Raw genomic sequence first — 15,769 nt, forward strand, 5'->3', positions numbered from 1 at the left:
GCCTGAGGATTGGCCCTAAGTCCTCTGGCTTTGAGCCACAACTGAAACGATCTTATGTGCAACAACCCCAAAGGGAAACACGTGGATGCTGATGCCATTAGACCTAACACTCTGGTGCTGATGATCAGTAAGATCTTGGTCTAGCCTGACTTTGCTCAGGGAATACTGAATGGTCTTGATTCAAGTCACGTTGGTGACCAAAAACCGAACAAACCCTAGATAAGTCGTTCTCTGGGCAGGAGAAAGAACACTTTTCTTGGTGTTGAGTCTCAACCCTAGAGAAACTAGATGAGCTAACACACTGTGTTGAAGCACCATCTCATGTGATTGTGCTAATTTTAGCAATCGCCTCTGTAATTCAAAATTTGAATGCCCCGGAATCCCAATGGAGCCGGTAATACATCCATACATTTCGTTTACGTGCGGTTACAAGGCTAGCCGAATGGAAGACCCGAAATTGGTAAGCTTTTGCCCCCAAGAGCGAAACTCAGGAACTTCCTGTGTTGTGGCAGTCTTTATATGTGAATACATGCGTCCTTCGGATCAATCGTGCCGAATCCAATCACAATGTTGAATATGCGACACGACCGCCTTCACTGTAACATCTTAACCTTGAGTACTTTAACTGCTTCACGGTTTAAGACTCGAAGATCTAAGATTGGACACCCCCCCCACCCTACTGGGGACCAGGAAGTAACTGCTGTCACTTGTGACAGTACGAACGCCAACTCCGCCTTCACGGAAGTGGAGACCACGCCGTTCAAACACGGAGGACGACAAATAAATTAGTTTACTAATTTTTACCGTGCTTAACACCCATGCAGAAACGCCTGGCAGAAGTTCACACGCTGCCTGAGACTCTGAGAGTGACAATTTTAACACTTCCTGTTGAGGGGATGTTAGACGTTCTATGTCCTGGATGATAGCAGGATTTAAACACTGAACGTCTAACATTTCACTGGAAACCACTGCCCCCCCGAATCACCAGAGGCGGCGGGGATGGAGTGGTTTTGAGGATAACGGGGTGGGGCAAGCAAATGTTTGACATGCCCTGTCCCGTGGGGGCAGACTGGGCACCTGACCACCGGACTTCTTATATTGATGACAGTCCCGAGGTCTGCCCTGAGAGGTTGTTGAGGATGACGAGCTGGTCCCCAGTCTTTACGAGGGAGAGCACGACTCGCCACACTCTGCTTATTACCCCCCTGAATCTTGAAGGACCGAAGAGAGGTTATGTGGCTGACAGCCCCTCCCATTGAGTGCATTGAGGAAGAAACTGAGGGAACACTTCCTCATGTTTCTTCCACTCCTTTAAATCTGGCCACTACAGAGTTAACTGAGTCACCAAATGAACCACTCAAATCCTTCAGAAGGTCAGACTGATATGCCTGCAAGACAGCCATTGTGTGCAGCACAGCACCAGCCTGTCCCCTTATATTTATAATTCTTATATAAATCATATACAATATATATTATATATATATATTCCATATAAAATAATATACAATATATAATTCATACATATATAAGCTTTGCCCACGACAGCCGACGTTTATTTTCTACATGGCTTCGTGGGGAGGTATGTCTCTTTAATGAAAATGCAGACCCAGGCGAGAGATAGCTCGTGAGCGTCTCCCACCTGGGGTATTCTCACATATCAACGCGATTTCGCACCCATGATAGTCGAAAATGTCGACGTCAAGGGTACAAAAACACGTGAAGTAAATGTTTTTTCTAGACAGAAACCTCAAGCTCACTGCGTTCGGGGATCTCTCATTCACGGTACCAGACAAACTGCCCTGGCCACCGCGCGAACAACCACCTCGATAAATTCCTCGTCTATCATGTGAGGAACGATCGCAGGCAGCTGCTCGAGGTCCGCGGACCCAGAGATTCATCATCATTCCCCGCGCGAGCCGAAGAAACGCCGGAGCGCGCTTCGGGATCACGCGGGGAAACATGCATTTGTTGAGCGAGCAAGCGAAAGGGACGGACCCGTCTCTTGCTCGTCAACAAACCCATTCGAGAGCTCCTAAAACTGGTGCGGACTGAAAGTAGCCCAGACGAGCATAAAGCATTCTAACTGCAAAGGCTTGCAATGCTCGCACTCGTCTGACTCAATGCAGCAATCGCATGCTCTTCCCCAAACACACACAGCAATAAACGTGTGCATCCAGTTCTGTTATTTGAAAGAGAACATGGATATACAGCGTTTTACTCTGCTGACTCGTTTCCAACTGATCAGATTTAACTAGAACTCTTTCCACTAATGTTTCTTTGTAACAGAGATGAGAAAGAGAGAGAAATCTGCACACTGCCATGTTGAAAACTAACTCCTAACAAAGATCTCGAGTTGAGTCTTGAAAGAGAGAGATATTTTTTTTTTTTTTTTTCAGAGACTTTGTAACACACCATAACACAGAGTTGGTCTGAAAACAAAAAGACCTGGTTTGCTCCAGCTGAAGCTCATCTATTTATAGCCTCGTGCAGCAGGTGCGCCTATGACGTCACCAGCCGAGGCTATAAATACCTCCCGGGTCAATTTCATTGACGTGTTTTCACACTATTTTCACAGCTGGTTATGTCAAAGACATCCCCATTTGCATAAGCTTATGCAGCATTGAGTGTAGCTTTTGAAAGGGAACAGCATTTGTTCACATAATTCCAACATAATGGAATAAAGTAACTTTAAGTAACTGAATTGAGTAGTCTCACAATGATTTTATTAAGGCTCCTTAACATCAGGGGTGCACACGGGGGCTTTGAAACCCTGCCTCTTTAATCAAAACACACAAGCTTATTTTTGTTGTCATTTGACTGATTTATAACAATGTACTCAGTAGCCTTCATCATATTTGCCAGCAATTGCACAACATATACATGCTAAGTATGAAACGCTCTTCAATGACATTTGCTGAGTCAGTCCACAGCCTAAGCAATCGCTCCGCTCTTCTCCACTATGGTAACCCAGTGTAATTTAAATGGTTCTAATTATTCCACCATAATTACAGTTTTTCTTGATTGCTTTGACCTGGTTAAAGAAACTAGGATCCACTCAGTTTTCATCATCACTATCTCAGCAGAGCAGAAGACACGTCTTGCAAATGTGTTCACCCTTTCTCTTTGGATTAACACATTTTCCCCACTCTTTTGCAAAACAGTTAACACGGATGTCATTCAAGCAGTCCAAACTCCATTGTTTTAGTTATGGTAACCAAATAGAAACCATTTATTCCTAACTATTAGAAACTACCTAGATCAGTATGAAATCACTGAAGCACCTGTTTGACACTCCTTTACAAAAATCTTCAATTAGCAATCAGTCTGCAGGCCTTATAAAAAAAAAAAGGTGCCACGTCTGTGTTGTTCTTTACCAGCATGGATGGAGGAGGTCTAAGGCGGATGAGAGTGAGAGGAAGAGGTAGAGGGGTCAGAGGAAGAGGAGTCTGTGTGCGAGGTGGATGACATATTCCCCATTTTTAATCCCATAGAAGAGTTCTTCAGTGCTTGGAGGTGGAAGGTTTATGATCACCATCCCTATGAGCAAATGCCCTTGCTGAATGCAATGACTGCTGCTGCCCAAGAAATAGGTGAAGAGGAATGTCAAGGTTGGATAAGGCATGCAAGAAGATTTTTCCCTGGGTGCATTGCAAGAAAGGATATTGAATGTGATGTGGATGAGGCCCCATCATCACGACAGAAGAGACTGAGTATCAGTAGTGGCTATGTCTTATACTCCAATAGACTTTCCTGTATTTTGGTTTACATGTATTCTCTGGAATATTTACAGTATTTCAGTTTTCAGACACGGTTTGAAATTAATAAAAAATGCATCAAAGCATTTCTTATTCTATTCATAGAGTGGTCTACATACAAAACTACAGAAGAATTTACTGCACAGTTACAGTAACAAAAATAAATAAAAACTATGCTGCTCCAAAACAGAAGAGCTCACCTGTTGCCCTTTTATGCTAAAGCTCTGTTTGCTAATTGTAAAACTGTGTGACAGGTGTTTGCCCATGTGATGAGTCAGTGTGCATATTTGAATGGCAGTGTGTTCCTTGTGAAAACAAGAGATGTTCTGCATTGAAATTGTGCCAAATGCAGAGAATTGTGTGTAGTGTTTTTAAAAAATTGTGTTTTAGAACTGCAATTTGAGTGTAAAGCAGGAATTGTGCTTGTAGTTTAGCAGAATTGGTTCAGGAGGTTGGTGCATGAGTTACATGTTATGGTCATTGTGTCTCAAGTACCAGTATTTCTGTGTAAACAATTGAGAAAAACTGTAACACTGTGAAGCTGCTTTGAAACAATCTGCATTGTAAAAAGCGCTATATAAATAAAGTTGACTTGACTTGAGGTTAAGTGAATGACACTGATTATCTCTTCATCACAGCACCTGTTAGAGGGTGGGATATATTAGGCAAGGGAACATTTTGTCCTCAAAGTTACAGTTTTTCTGAATTGCTAAAACAATAAACCCCATTCTTTGATCCAAATTCTCAACAGCCTAAACCAATCTGTCAAATAAATCCCTCTTTCTGCAAAACCTTAAAGGATTACTTCAGCCCAAAATGAAAATTTCCTGATAACCTTTTGAGCAGAACTCTGTGCGACACAAAGACCTACGTTACAAGTATGTGCAAGTAAGTATACATCCATGTTCACAGTACAGTTAGTGGACATACTGTGTTGCTCAGTGGCCTACATTACTTCTGGACAATACTGTGCTACCTGATTGACTGTTGTTCTGAACACCTGTGCACTTTCACATTTCACAGAGGATATTACAGTTGGATGCGATGGCCAGACCTCATGAGTACCTCTTCCTGGATGAGGATGCCTTCAACCTGCAGAAACGAAGGCAAAGAGGCCGTAACATCATTGGCCAAAGAGCCATCACGGAGGTTCCTGGCCAACGGGGGGGTAATATTACTCTTTGTGCGGCCATGGGTTTGGAGGGGCTTGTCCACCGGCATGCTGTCCTTGGGTCTTACAACACCCAACGTCTCCTCACCTTCCTAGAGGAGCTAAAAGACATCCTCCTGGACCGCCAACAACACCATCCTGGGCCCGCACATCACATTTATGTAATCATTTGGGACAATGTACGCTTCCACAGAACAAACCAAATCAGAGAGTGGTCCACAGTAACCACTTTTTAAATGTCTGTCTGCCACCCTACTCCCCTTTCCTGAACCCTATAGAGGAGTTCTTCTCATCGTGGAGATGGAAGGTTTACGACAGACAACCATACACTAGAGAGAACCTCCTAAGGGCAATGGAGCTGGCCTGTGTTGACATCCCAGTGGAGGCCTTCCAAGGATGGATTCGCCATTCCAGGGCGTTTTTCCCGCGGTGCCTGGCAAGAGACAATATAGCCTGAGATGTGGATGAGGTGATGTGGCCCGATGCAGCTCAGCGACATGATGCCGCACAGTGATTGTGGTGTGAATAAAGTAAATAAAAAAACTTCACACCCTGATCATGTTTTCAAGAGTACTGTTGTGTGCAATAGATTCTGTTTTTGCATTGAGTTGTGTTACAGTAGTGTACATGCAGAATTTACTATAGATTTATACTCTTCATATGAAACTCACAAATGTAAATGCCTAATCCTCTGCAGAGAAGATCCATTACTGTAAAGTTTGTTGGCGAAAAGACACAATCAGCGTGACCGCATGCTCACCGCTGCATCAGCATAACAAACTGCTGTTCTCACAGCAACTGTCGGTTTGGTGAGGGCGTTTGTTTCAGTAAGTGCATACACAGGACTGCACTTACCGCCTGTGTGTTGCCGCGGTCTTCCCTAGTGCTTCAGCACTGTTGAAAGAGCGTTTCCACATAAAAGAGCAACACGGGTGTGACACTGCGTCTTTTTCAAGACGTCATTCCACTCGTGCGTTTCTGGATGCGGTTGTTTCCTGTCCTGACGGCCACGATCCCTCTCGCATAAACATGTTGAGACTGTGTTCGTGGGTGATCCGTGTTCTCTCAGGGGAACGGGATCACGTCGATGCGCTGGTCATCTCACCTTCCGCATGAGGGTTTGAGTGTTCAGCGCGCCGTGTGCCGTCTAGCTGCTGGGTGACAGCGCGGGTTGCCATGGCAACTCAGCGCGCGTCACTCGGTGCCTCCGATGCGCGGTCGAGACTATGATACCTCAAACGGGGTTGCATCCCTTCACTTATACCCCAATCTAGTCTCTTTTCTGGTGCACCAGAGGGGGGGCTATTTTGGCTGATAAGCCTGGGTGACCTGAGGATTACAGTGAGGCTTCCCCGCCGCGTACACCTCTGTGGGCCCCTCACTCCTCTATCGCATCGCAAGCATGTTAAAGGGGTGGTAAAACACATTGTTTTGAAGGCTTGATTGTGTTTGTGGGGTGCACTGTAACGTGTTAATGCTTCGTTTTTTTAAAAAAATCATTATTTTTCATATATTTGACATTTATTCTACACTGCTCTGTCCCTCCTTTTAAAACGGTCTGATGCTTTCCGGGTTGTATGAAGCCAGTCCCTCAAAAATACGCAATGGGCTCAGATTGGTTAGCTGGCCCAGTGTGTTGTGATTCGCTAACCGCAGTGTATGTTTGTCGGAAATGTCACGCCCCTTACCTTACCGGTAGACTGTGGTCAGTATTAGAAACGATGGCGTCAATAAAACCACACCAATCTGAGCCCGAATCAGACCCAGAACATTTTAGTGAAGATGATCGAGCAGAACCTGTTCAGTCCTAATGAGTAAAGACTGCAGATCTATAGTGATCGCTACTGAATGGCACTGTTACTTTTGTATTTTTAGAACGATTATAGCCAAATATCTGTCGCAAGAACTATTAACCCAAAACACTAAACACTGGCTTTACTATAGTAGCCAAATCACACACAGAACCATGTTTAGCATGCCTGTAGATACATAATACATAAAAGCTCTAATCAAAGAATCATTTACACTAATGCCAAGTTCGCTGTTGAGATTTTAACGTTAGTGTTTGTAACGATAGGTGTTCGTCGGATAACGTTAAGTATGAATAAGCATTTAACAGACTGGTTTGCAGAACAGCGTTGTCATCTGTTTACTTCCTTGCTACAACCTATTACAGGAAAACACATCGATGAAAAATAAATCAGACTTACAGGTTGTGGCCCGTAAACAGCTTCTGTTTGTAAATCCAGCTTTCAGGTCAAGCCGTTGTGCATATCCTGCATTGAACTCGCGAACATTGTGAAAGTTTTCCTCCGTGAAATGTGCTGCGGGAGGGAGCCCCGCGCGCGTCGTGCATTCACACACTGGCAGTGTTTGTCTTATGCAGCTGACGTTGTGCAAATCGGGTGTTGAACTCGCGAACATTGTGAAAGTTTTCCTCCGTGAAATGTGCTGCGGGAGGGAGCCCCGCGCGCGTCGTGCATTCACACACTGGCTGTCTTATGCTGCTGACGTTGTGCAAATCCGGTGTCGAACTCGCGAACATTGTGAAAGTTTTCCTCCGTGAAAAACTGCTGCGGGAGGGAGCCCCGCGCGCGTCGTGCATTCCCATTCACACACTGGCAGTGTTTGTCTTATGCAGCTGACGTTGTGCAAATCCGGTGTTGAACTCGCGAACATTGTGAAAGTTTCCCTCCGTGAGATGTGCTGCGGGAGGGAGCCCCGCAAGTGCCTGTTCCCTTCTGTCTCAAACACACGTGCATATAACATGCTGTATGTTAAACGCTCTGCAACGCACCCCTGTCCCTATGAAGGCTGAACAAAGCAAGTGCCCCAGACCTGCAATCCGGATGAATATAACAGCGTTTCCTCGGCATCGCGGCAACAACACTCCAGCCTACTATACCACAACAGCGCCGCAATACAAAATGGCCTCACCCCCCCTTATTTAATATTCTCGGAGGAGGGGTTTATGTAAATATTGAGCCTGGTGATGTCACCAACCCTGGAGGAATGTCTGTAGTCGCCTACTGGCCGTTTGCTGTAGGTCTTAGAAACTGATTTCTTTAAAAGCAAATATCTCCCTTTGCTTTAAACTTTGAATGTTGTAACTTTGCAGATGTTGTTTATGCTAAAGCAGCAGCATTACACGCTAGCTTAAGTTAGAATAGTGAAATCGTGGTTTACCACCCCTTTAAGACTGTGTTTGTGGGTGGTCTATGCTCTCTCATGAGAGCATAGCAACGTCGGCGCGTTGTTTGTCTTGCCTTTTTCATAAGGAATTAAGTGTTCAGCGCACCGTGTGCCATCTCACGGCCACGCTCACTATCTCACATGTCTGCTGGTAGCTGCTGGTAGGGATTGCTGGTCCTTAAAAGGGGACCTAGCGTTTAATTTGGGGCTCTAGCAGAGGACAGATGTCAATCCCTGCATCGGAGAGAGGGCTGTTATGTGTTGAAAATGAAGAACATGCTGAGATTCCCACCGTAATAGTGGGCGCTCGTGCTGAATCAGATTCATACTTGACAGCCATGCTTTCCCGGGTGGCTGAGGCATAGTGCAACGCATAAATCGCCTTGCCTGCCCCTTGCCTTTTCTCGGATGTGCATTGGAAGGCTTTGGCATTGTGGAACTATTGGTGTCAAAATATGGAACACCAATAGGGCCATAATCTGTATAAAGTTTTCCTCTCTCTCACTACCCTCATCGGTGGGGTGGCAGTGCCACTGGTAGGCCACCTCCGCCCTGCTTAGTGCACGAGGGTAGTTCTGAGCCGAGGTTGAGCCGCGCACAGCGCTGGCCCTTGGCTAGACGATGTCCACCCTGGTCCAGAAACACCATTGACCCGGATTCGGTCTGGAACTGTTCTTCCCCGGAGGAGGGCCAGGTGGAAAACCATTAGTAATTCTGTTCCGCCACTGGTGTTAAAAACAGCCAGTGGTACCCAAATTAAATAAAAAATAAGAGCAGTTCCAATACCTCTGGGTCTCGGGAGTTCAGGAATGGCAGCGTGTGACGCTACAAAGCCTCGCCACTTTCATTCCCCTCCCCACAAGAAGGCGAGAATGGCAGTGTGTGTGACGCTACAAAGCCTCGCCACTCTCATTCCCCTCTTCTCAGCGGTGCGTGGACAACAGTGAGCGACGCTATGCCTTGCCACCCTCAGACGCCTCTCCCTTCGCCAGCAGGGGGTGCCGGCTGTGGGAACGCACTCAAGCGGCCTCCCCACACTCGCACGCCCCCTCCGCGGACGCAGGTAAGTGTTGCACAGCACACTCAGATCCCACTTCACGCCGCTCCCATGCTGTCCGAGTCGGACCCCTGCATTCCGCGTCGCTGCCCCCCTGCGGGTACGTCTGTGGTTAATCCCCTTGCTCTGTGTCTGGGAGCCTGGCTAGCGCTTCCCAGCCCGTCTCTGTGCCGTACCATCAGACTCAGCTATGCGATTCAGTTCGCCCGGCGTCCCCCTAAGTTCGGGGGCGTTCACTTCACGACAGTAGCGAAGGAGAACGCCCCCCTGTGCTCTGGGCGGAGATGGCAGTCCTACTGGCGAAGGACGCGATAGAGCCGGTCCCTCCAGCCGATATGAGGTCCGGGTTCTACAGCCCGTACTTCATTGTACCCAAGAAAGGCGGCAGGTTACAGCCGATCTTGGACCTGCGATTCCTGAACCGGTCCCTTCACAGGCTGCCGAGTGCTAACGCAGAAGCGCATCTTCAGGTGCGTCCGTCCCCAAGATTGGTTGCAGCGATCGACCTGCAGGACGCGTACTTTCATGTCTCGATTCTCCCTCGACACCGCCCCTTTCTGCGCTTCGCGTTCGAGGGACGGGCATATCAGTACCGCGTCTTGCCCTCGGCCTGTCCCTGTCGCCCCGCGTCTTCACGAAGGTTGCGGAGGCGGCCATTGCTCCCATGAGAGAGCATGGTGTTCGCATTCTCAACTACCTCGACGACTGGCTGATCCTTGCCCAGTCGCGAGAGCAGTTGTGCGAACACAGGGACAAGGTACTCAGTCACCTCAGTCAGTTGGGACTTCGGGTCAACTAGGAGAAGAGCAAACTCTGTCCCACACAGAGGATCTCTTTTCTCGGTATGGAGATAGACTTGATCGCCATGACAGCGCGCCTCACCTCACTCACCAGTCAGTGTTGAACTGCCTGAATTCGTTCAGAGGCAGGACAGCGGCACCACTGAAACACTTTCAGAGGCTCCTGGGGCATATGGCATCCGCAGCCGCAGTAAGGCCGTTGGGATTGCTTCATATGAGACCGCTTCAACGCCGGCTACACGACCGAGTCCTGAGATGGGCGTGGCGCAGCCGTTCCCTCCGGGTCCAGGTGACTCTGAGGTGCCGCCAAACCTTCAGCCCGTGGTCGGACCCTTCGTTTCTACGGGCGGGAATTCCCCTAGAACAAGTGTCCAGGCATTCTGTTGTCTCCACGGATGCCTCATCCACCGGCTGGGGTGCCACGTACAACGGGCTTGCAGTTTCGGGTCTGTGGACGGGGCCTCAACTGCAATGGCATATCAATTGCCTCGAGTTGTTAGCAGTTCGTCTTGCACTCAGCCGCTTCAAAGTTCCGCTCAGAGGCAAGCACGTTCTGGTCCGTACGGACAACACTGCGGCCGTTGCGTACGTCAACAAACAGGGTGGTCTACGCTCCCATCGCATGTCACAACTCGCCCGCCATCTCCTCTTATGGAGTCAGAAGCATCTGAGGTCGCTTCGTGCCATTCACATTCCGGGCCTGCTCAATCGTGCAGCCGACGAGTTCTCACGACAGCCAGTGCTTCCGGGAGAGTGGAGACTCCATCCCCAGGTGGTCCAGCTGATATGGAGTCGCTTCGAGTCCACACAGGTAGACCTGTTTGCCGCCCTGGACACTACCCATTGCCAGTGGTTTTATTTCCTGACCGAGGTGACCTTCGGCTCGGATGCTCTGGCACACAGCTGGCCCCGGGGCCTACGCAAATATGCGTCCCCCCAGTGAGCCTTCTTGCACAGACACTGTGCAAGGTCAGGGAGGGCGAGGAGCAAGTCCTGTTGGTCGCTCTGTATTGGCCCAACCAGGATTGGTTCCCGGAACTAGTGCTCCTCGCGACAGCACCTCCTTGGCCCATTCCTCTGAGGAAGGATCTCCGGACTCAGAGACGGGGCACCCTATGGCACCTGCGTCCGGACCTCTGGAAACTCCATGTCTTGTCCCTGACGGGACGCGGAGGTTCTAGGTGACCTACCGTAAGCAGTAGTTGACAACATCACTTCCGCTAGAGCCCCCTCTACGAGGCGCCTCTATGCGTTGAAGTGGAACCTGTTCGTTGATTGGTGCTCTTCTCGCCGAGAAGACCCCCGAAGATGTTCGATCAGGTCTGTGCTTTCCTTTCTACAAGATGGGTTGGAGCGAAGGCTGTCTCCCTCCACCCTTAAAGTCTATGTTGCCGCTGTCGCCGCTAATCATGAGCTAGTAGATGGAAAATCTCTAGGTAAGCACGATCTGATCGTCAGGTTCCTGAGGGGGGCGAGGAGACTAAATCCGTCTCGCCCTCCCTCTATACCCTCTTGGGACTTAACTCTGGTGCTAACTGCACTACAGAGAGCGCCCTTTGAGCCTTTGCAGTCAGCTGAGTTAAAAGTTCTGTCTCTGAAGACAGTACTCCTGACTGCATTGGCCTCCATCAAGAGGGTAGGGGACCTGCAGGCATTTTCGGTCGACGAATCGTGCCTGGAATTCGGCCTGGTAACTCTCATGTAATCCTGAGACCCCGGCCTGGATACGTGCCCAAGGTTCCCACCACTCCCTTCCAGGACCAGGTAGTGGACCTGCAAGCTCTGCCTTCGGAGGAGGCAGACCCAGCCCTAGCTTTTCTCTGTCCGGTCCGCGCCCTGCGGACTTACGTCAACAGAACGCAAAGCTTCAGGACCTCAGAGCAGCTCTTCGTCTGTTACGGGGGACAGCAGAAGGGAAAGGCTGTCTCCAAGCAGAGGATGGCCCACTGGATAGTGGATGCCATCATCTTGGCGTATGAATCCCAAGACGTGCCCTGCCCGCTCGGGTTAAGAGCCCACTCCACTAGGGGTGTTGCTTCTTCCTGGGCGCTGGCTCGTGCCGCCTCGCTGACAGATATTTGTAGAGCTGCGGGCTGGGCGACACCTAACACATTCGCTAGATTCTATAGCCTCTGTGTAGGGCTGGTATCTTCCTGTGTGCTCACTTCCCATAGTCAGTAACACTGAAGTGCCCGTTCCAGTGTCGGCTTGCTGCGCCATTCCCTCCCCTATGGACGGATACGTGCGCTTATCTGCTCCAGTCGAGTTCCCCAGAACGGCGAACCCTGTTGAGTCCTCCGCAACCCGCGGCAGTCGGACGTGGCGGAGCATTCGACGCCAGGTCTAACACTCGTATGCATTGGTGGAACTTGTGTTAGGCTGGGTTCCATATGTTGTGACCCCCACGGCGGTCCCATATGTGTATTCTTCCATGGTACGGCTCCCTACGGCGAGCTCGTGTCTTTCCCTTGGCAGAGTTCTCTCTGCCGTCTCAGGAAGGTGTTGTCCCCCTCCTCTAATTGGCCGGGGCCACCCCTGGGACTTGCGTATGTTGTGCTGCCCACGGCCAGCCCATACGTGTATTTCCACATGTTAACTCCCTCTGGGCATGATGTGGTTTCCGCAGCGGCCTTCACAGGCACGCTTTCCCAGCGTTATCCAATACAGTCAGCTGAGTGGGTTTTGCGGAACAGCAACTTTGACTCTCCCTGCGTGAATTTCCCCGCCCGCATCAGATCGGGGTCTGAGGGGCTCATCGCTGGGCGCTGGAAGTGGTAGTAACTATGGCGTTTTCCAAAGGGATCCCAAATCTCGCACGCCAATGGCCCATTGGCCTGTTCTCTATATCTCGAAGCTGATAGGGGCTCCCTGAAGTGATCCCAATTCGTCGATACGTCCGACGTACGTCTCCATTCCATACGTAACCGAGACGTTTTCTTTGACCTTTTGCATTTAGGCTGCTGTATTTTTACAGTAAAAGTGTTAAAGTGTTCATATACAATATTCAATACAATACTGGACTTGCAGTAGGCCTACACAGTCTACAATATATTCACCATATCTAGCTTTTGATTACTATATGGTGAATATATTACTTTATTACGCCAATTGCACCATTTTTTACTGCATGCAATATACATTTTTTTTCTGTAATCTCATGTTCTGCTGTGTTATCCATTTTTTGATGTAGTGTCTAATGAATTAACTATAGTGCTTATATTATTGACTCATGTTTGTGGATCTGAAAGCTTTGTTTGATTTTGAGAACAGGTGAAATCGTTTTGAGGCAATTGTTTGATTTTTGCCAGAAGAGTCAGGGGTTTTGTGAATATAGTTTGAGGATTTGGATTTGTGTTTAATGTTGTGAGAAAATGAGTGATGGTTTCAAGAAATGTGTTTTAGCAATTCAGAAAAGCTGTAATGTGTTAGAAGCAGGAAAAATGGGCAAGTGTAAGGATTTGAGCGAGTTTGACAAGGGCCCAATTATGATAGCTAGACGTGGGGTGTTCCTGGTCGGCAGTGGTCAGTATCTATCAAAAGTGGTCAAAGGAAGGAACAGTGGTGAAGAGGCGACAGGGTCATGGGCGGCCAAGGCTCATTGATGCACATGGGCAGCGAAGGCTGGCCCATGTGGTCCGATCAAACAGACGAGCTACTGTAGCTCAAATTGCTCAAGAAGTTAATGCTGGTTCTGATAGAAAGGTGTCAGTGCCTCGCAGTTTGTTGCGTATGGGGCTGCATAACTGCAGACCAGTCAGGGTGCCCATGCTGATCCCTGTCCACCACCGAAAGCGCCAACAGTGGGCATGTGAGCATCAGAACTGGACCACGGAGCAATGTAAGAAGGTGGCCTGGTTTGATGAATAACGTTTTCTTTTACATCACATGGATGGCTAGGTGCGTTGCTTACCTGGGGAACACATGGAACCAGCATGCACTATGGGAAGAAGGCAAGCCGGCGTGATGCTTTGGGCAATGTTCTTCTGGGAAACCTTGGGTCCTGCCATCCATGGTAATGATACTTTGACACGTACCACCTACCTAAGCCTTGTTGCATAATGCAGACCATGTACACCCTTTCATGGAAACGGTATTCCCTGGTGGCTGTGGCCTCATACAGCAGGATAATGCACCCTGCCACAAAGCAAAAATGGTTCAGGAACGGTTTGAGGAGCACAATGAGTTTGAGGTGTTAACTTGGCCTCCAAATTCCCTAGATCTCAATCCAATCAAGCATCTGTTGGATGTGCTGAACAAACAAGTCCGATCCAAGGAGGCCCCACCTCGCAACTTACAGGACTTAAAGGACCTGCTGCTAACATCTTGGTGCCAGATACCACAGCACACCTTAAAAAAAAAAAAATTGCCTATCACGTTAAATTTGACATCGCTAGCTTTTAATCTAAATCACCATCACACGTTAGCATTTTGCTAGCCTGTTAGCTTGTTATCTCTGCACCCGGGCCTCCCTTTTTCTGAGTTCATAACTTGGATTAGTAAATTGTGTCCAGCAAACGATTGTGGTAAGTGGTAAATTGGATTAATCAACAAACACGGTAAGTCATGTCTTCTCCTGTCATTATCACCTGCAGTGCATGCCACATGTTCAGTATAGGCTTCTCCGCTGGCGAAAAGGGCTTCACATGTGATAAATGTAAGGAGATAGTTAGGCTGACGGAGAAGATTTCAGAATTAGAAACACGCATCCATACTTTATCTGAGAGTAGTGAGGATGTAACAGCTTTAGACACTGATTTGGATGCGAATAGCTTAGTGAACTCTGTACATTCTTCGGTTCCGGCTGCAGGGCCCTCGCAGCAGGGAAACTGGGTAACAGTGAGGCAGCATAGTCGCAGACCAAAGAACCGCTTTTCCGTTCCGGTTAGAACATCAAACAGGTTCTCCCCTCTCAGTGAAGCACCCACTGAGTATCCTGTTGAAAGTGCCCTAGTCATTGGCGATTCTATTACACGGAACGTGAAGATAGAGACACCAGCTACCATAGTCACTTGTTTACCGGGAGCCAGAGCACCTGACATCAAAGCAAATTTAAAAGTGCTGGCTAAAGCTAATCGTAAATTCTCTAAGATTATTATTCACGTCGGCACTAATGTTCGACTTCGCCAGTCGGAGATCACCAAAATTAACATTAAAGAGGTGTGTGAACTCGCTAGTACGATGTCTGAGGCTGTTTTTTGTTCTGGACCGCTCCCGGTAAAAAGGAGTGATGAGATAGTTAGCAGACTATCATCACTCAATGGCTGGTTGTCTAAGTGGTGTCTGCAAAATAACATAGGGTTCATAGACAATTGGAAAAGTTTTTGGGGCAGACCTGACCTGTTGAAGAAGGATGGCATCCATCCCTCTTGGGGTGGTGCCGCTCTTCTCTCTAGTAATTTGGCACATAGTCTTAGAGCTAAACCTTGACTCACTAGGGCCCAGGTCAGGAAGCAGACAAACTGGCTAAACCGACCGTCTGCTAGCTGTCTCACGTTACCGGAGTCAGATAAATCCCAGCACATAGAGACTCTTTCACCTAGATATTATCATATAGAGACTGTGTCTGTTCCCCGAATTAGTAAATACAAAAAAACATCAAAACCATTCAACAGTAAAAATTTAATTGACGTCCAACAAATAAACAAAATATATAATACAGATGAACAATTGATAAAGCTTGGGTTGCTGAATATTAGATCCCTTTCCCCAAAAGCGCTTATTGTTAATGATATTATTACAGATAATAATCTAGATGTGCTCTGTTTGACAGAAACCTGGCTAAAACCTGACGACT

Source organism: Gobio gobio, assembly GCF_949357685.1.
Source record: "Gobio gobio genome assembly, chromosome: 10".
Taxonomy (NCBI): Eukaryota; Metazoa; Chordata; class Actinopteri; order Cypriniformes; family Gobionidae; genus Gobio; species Gobio gobio.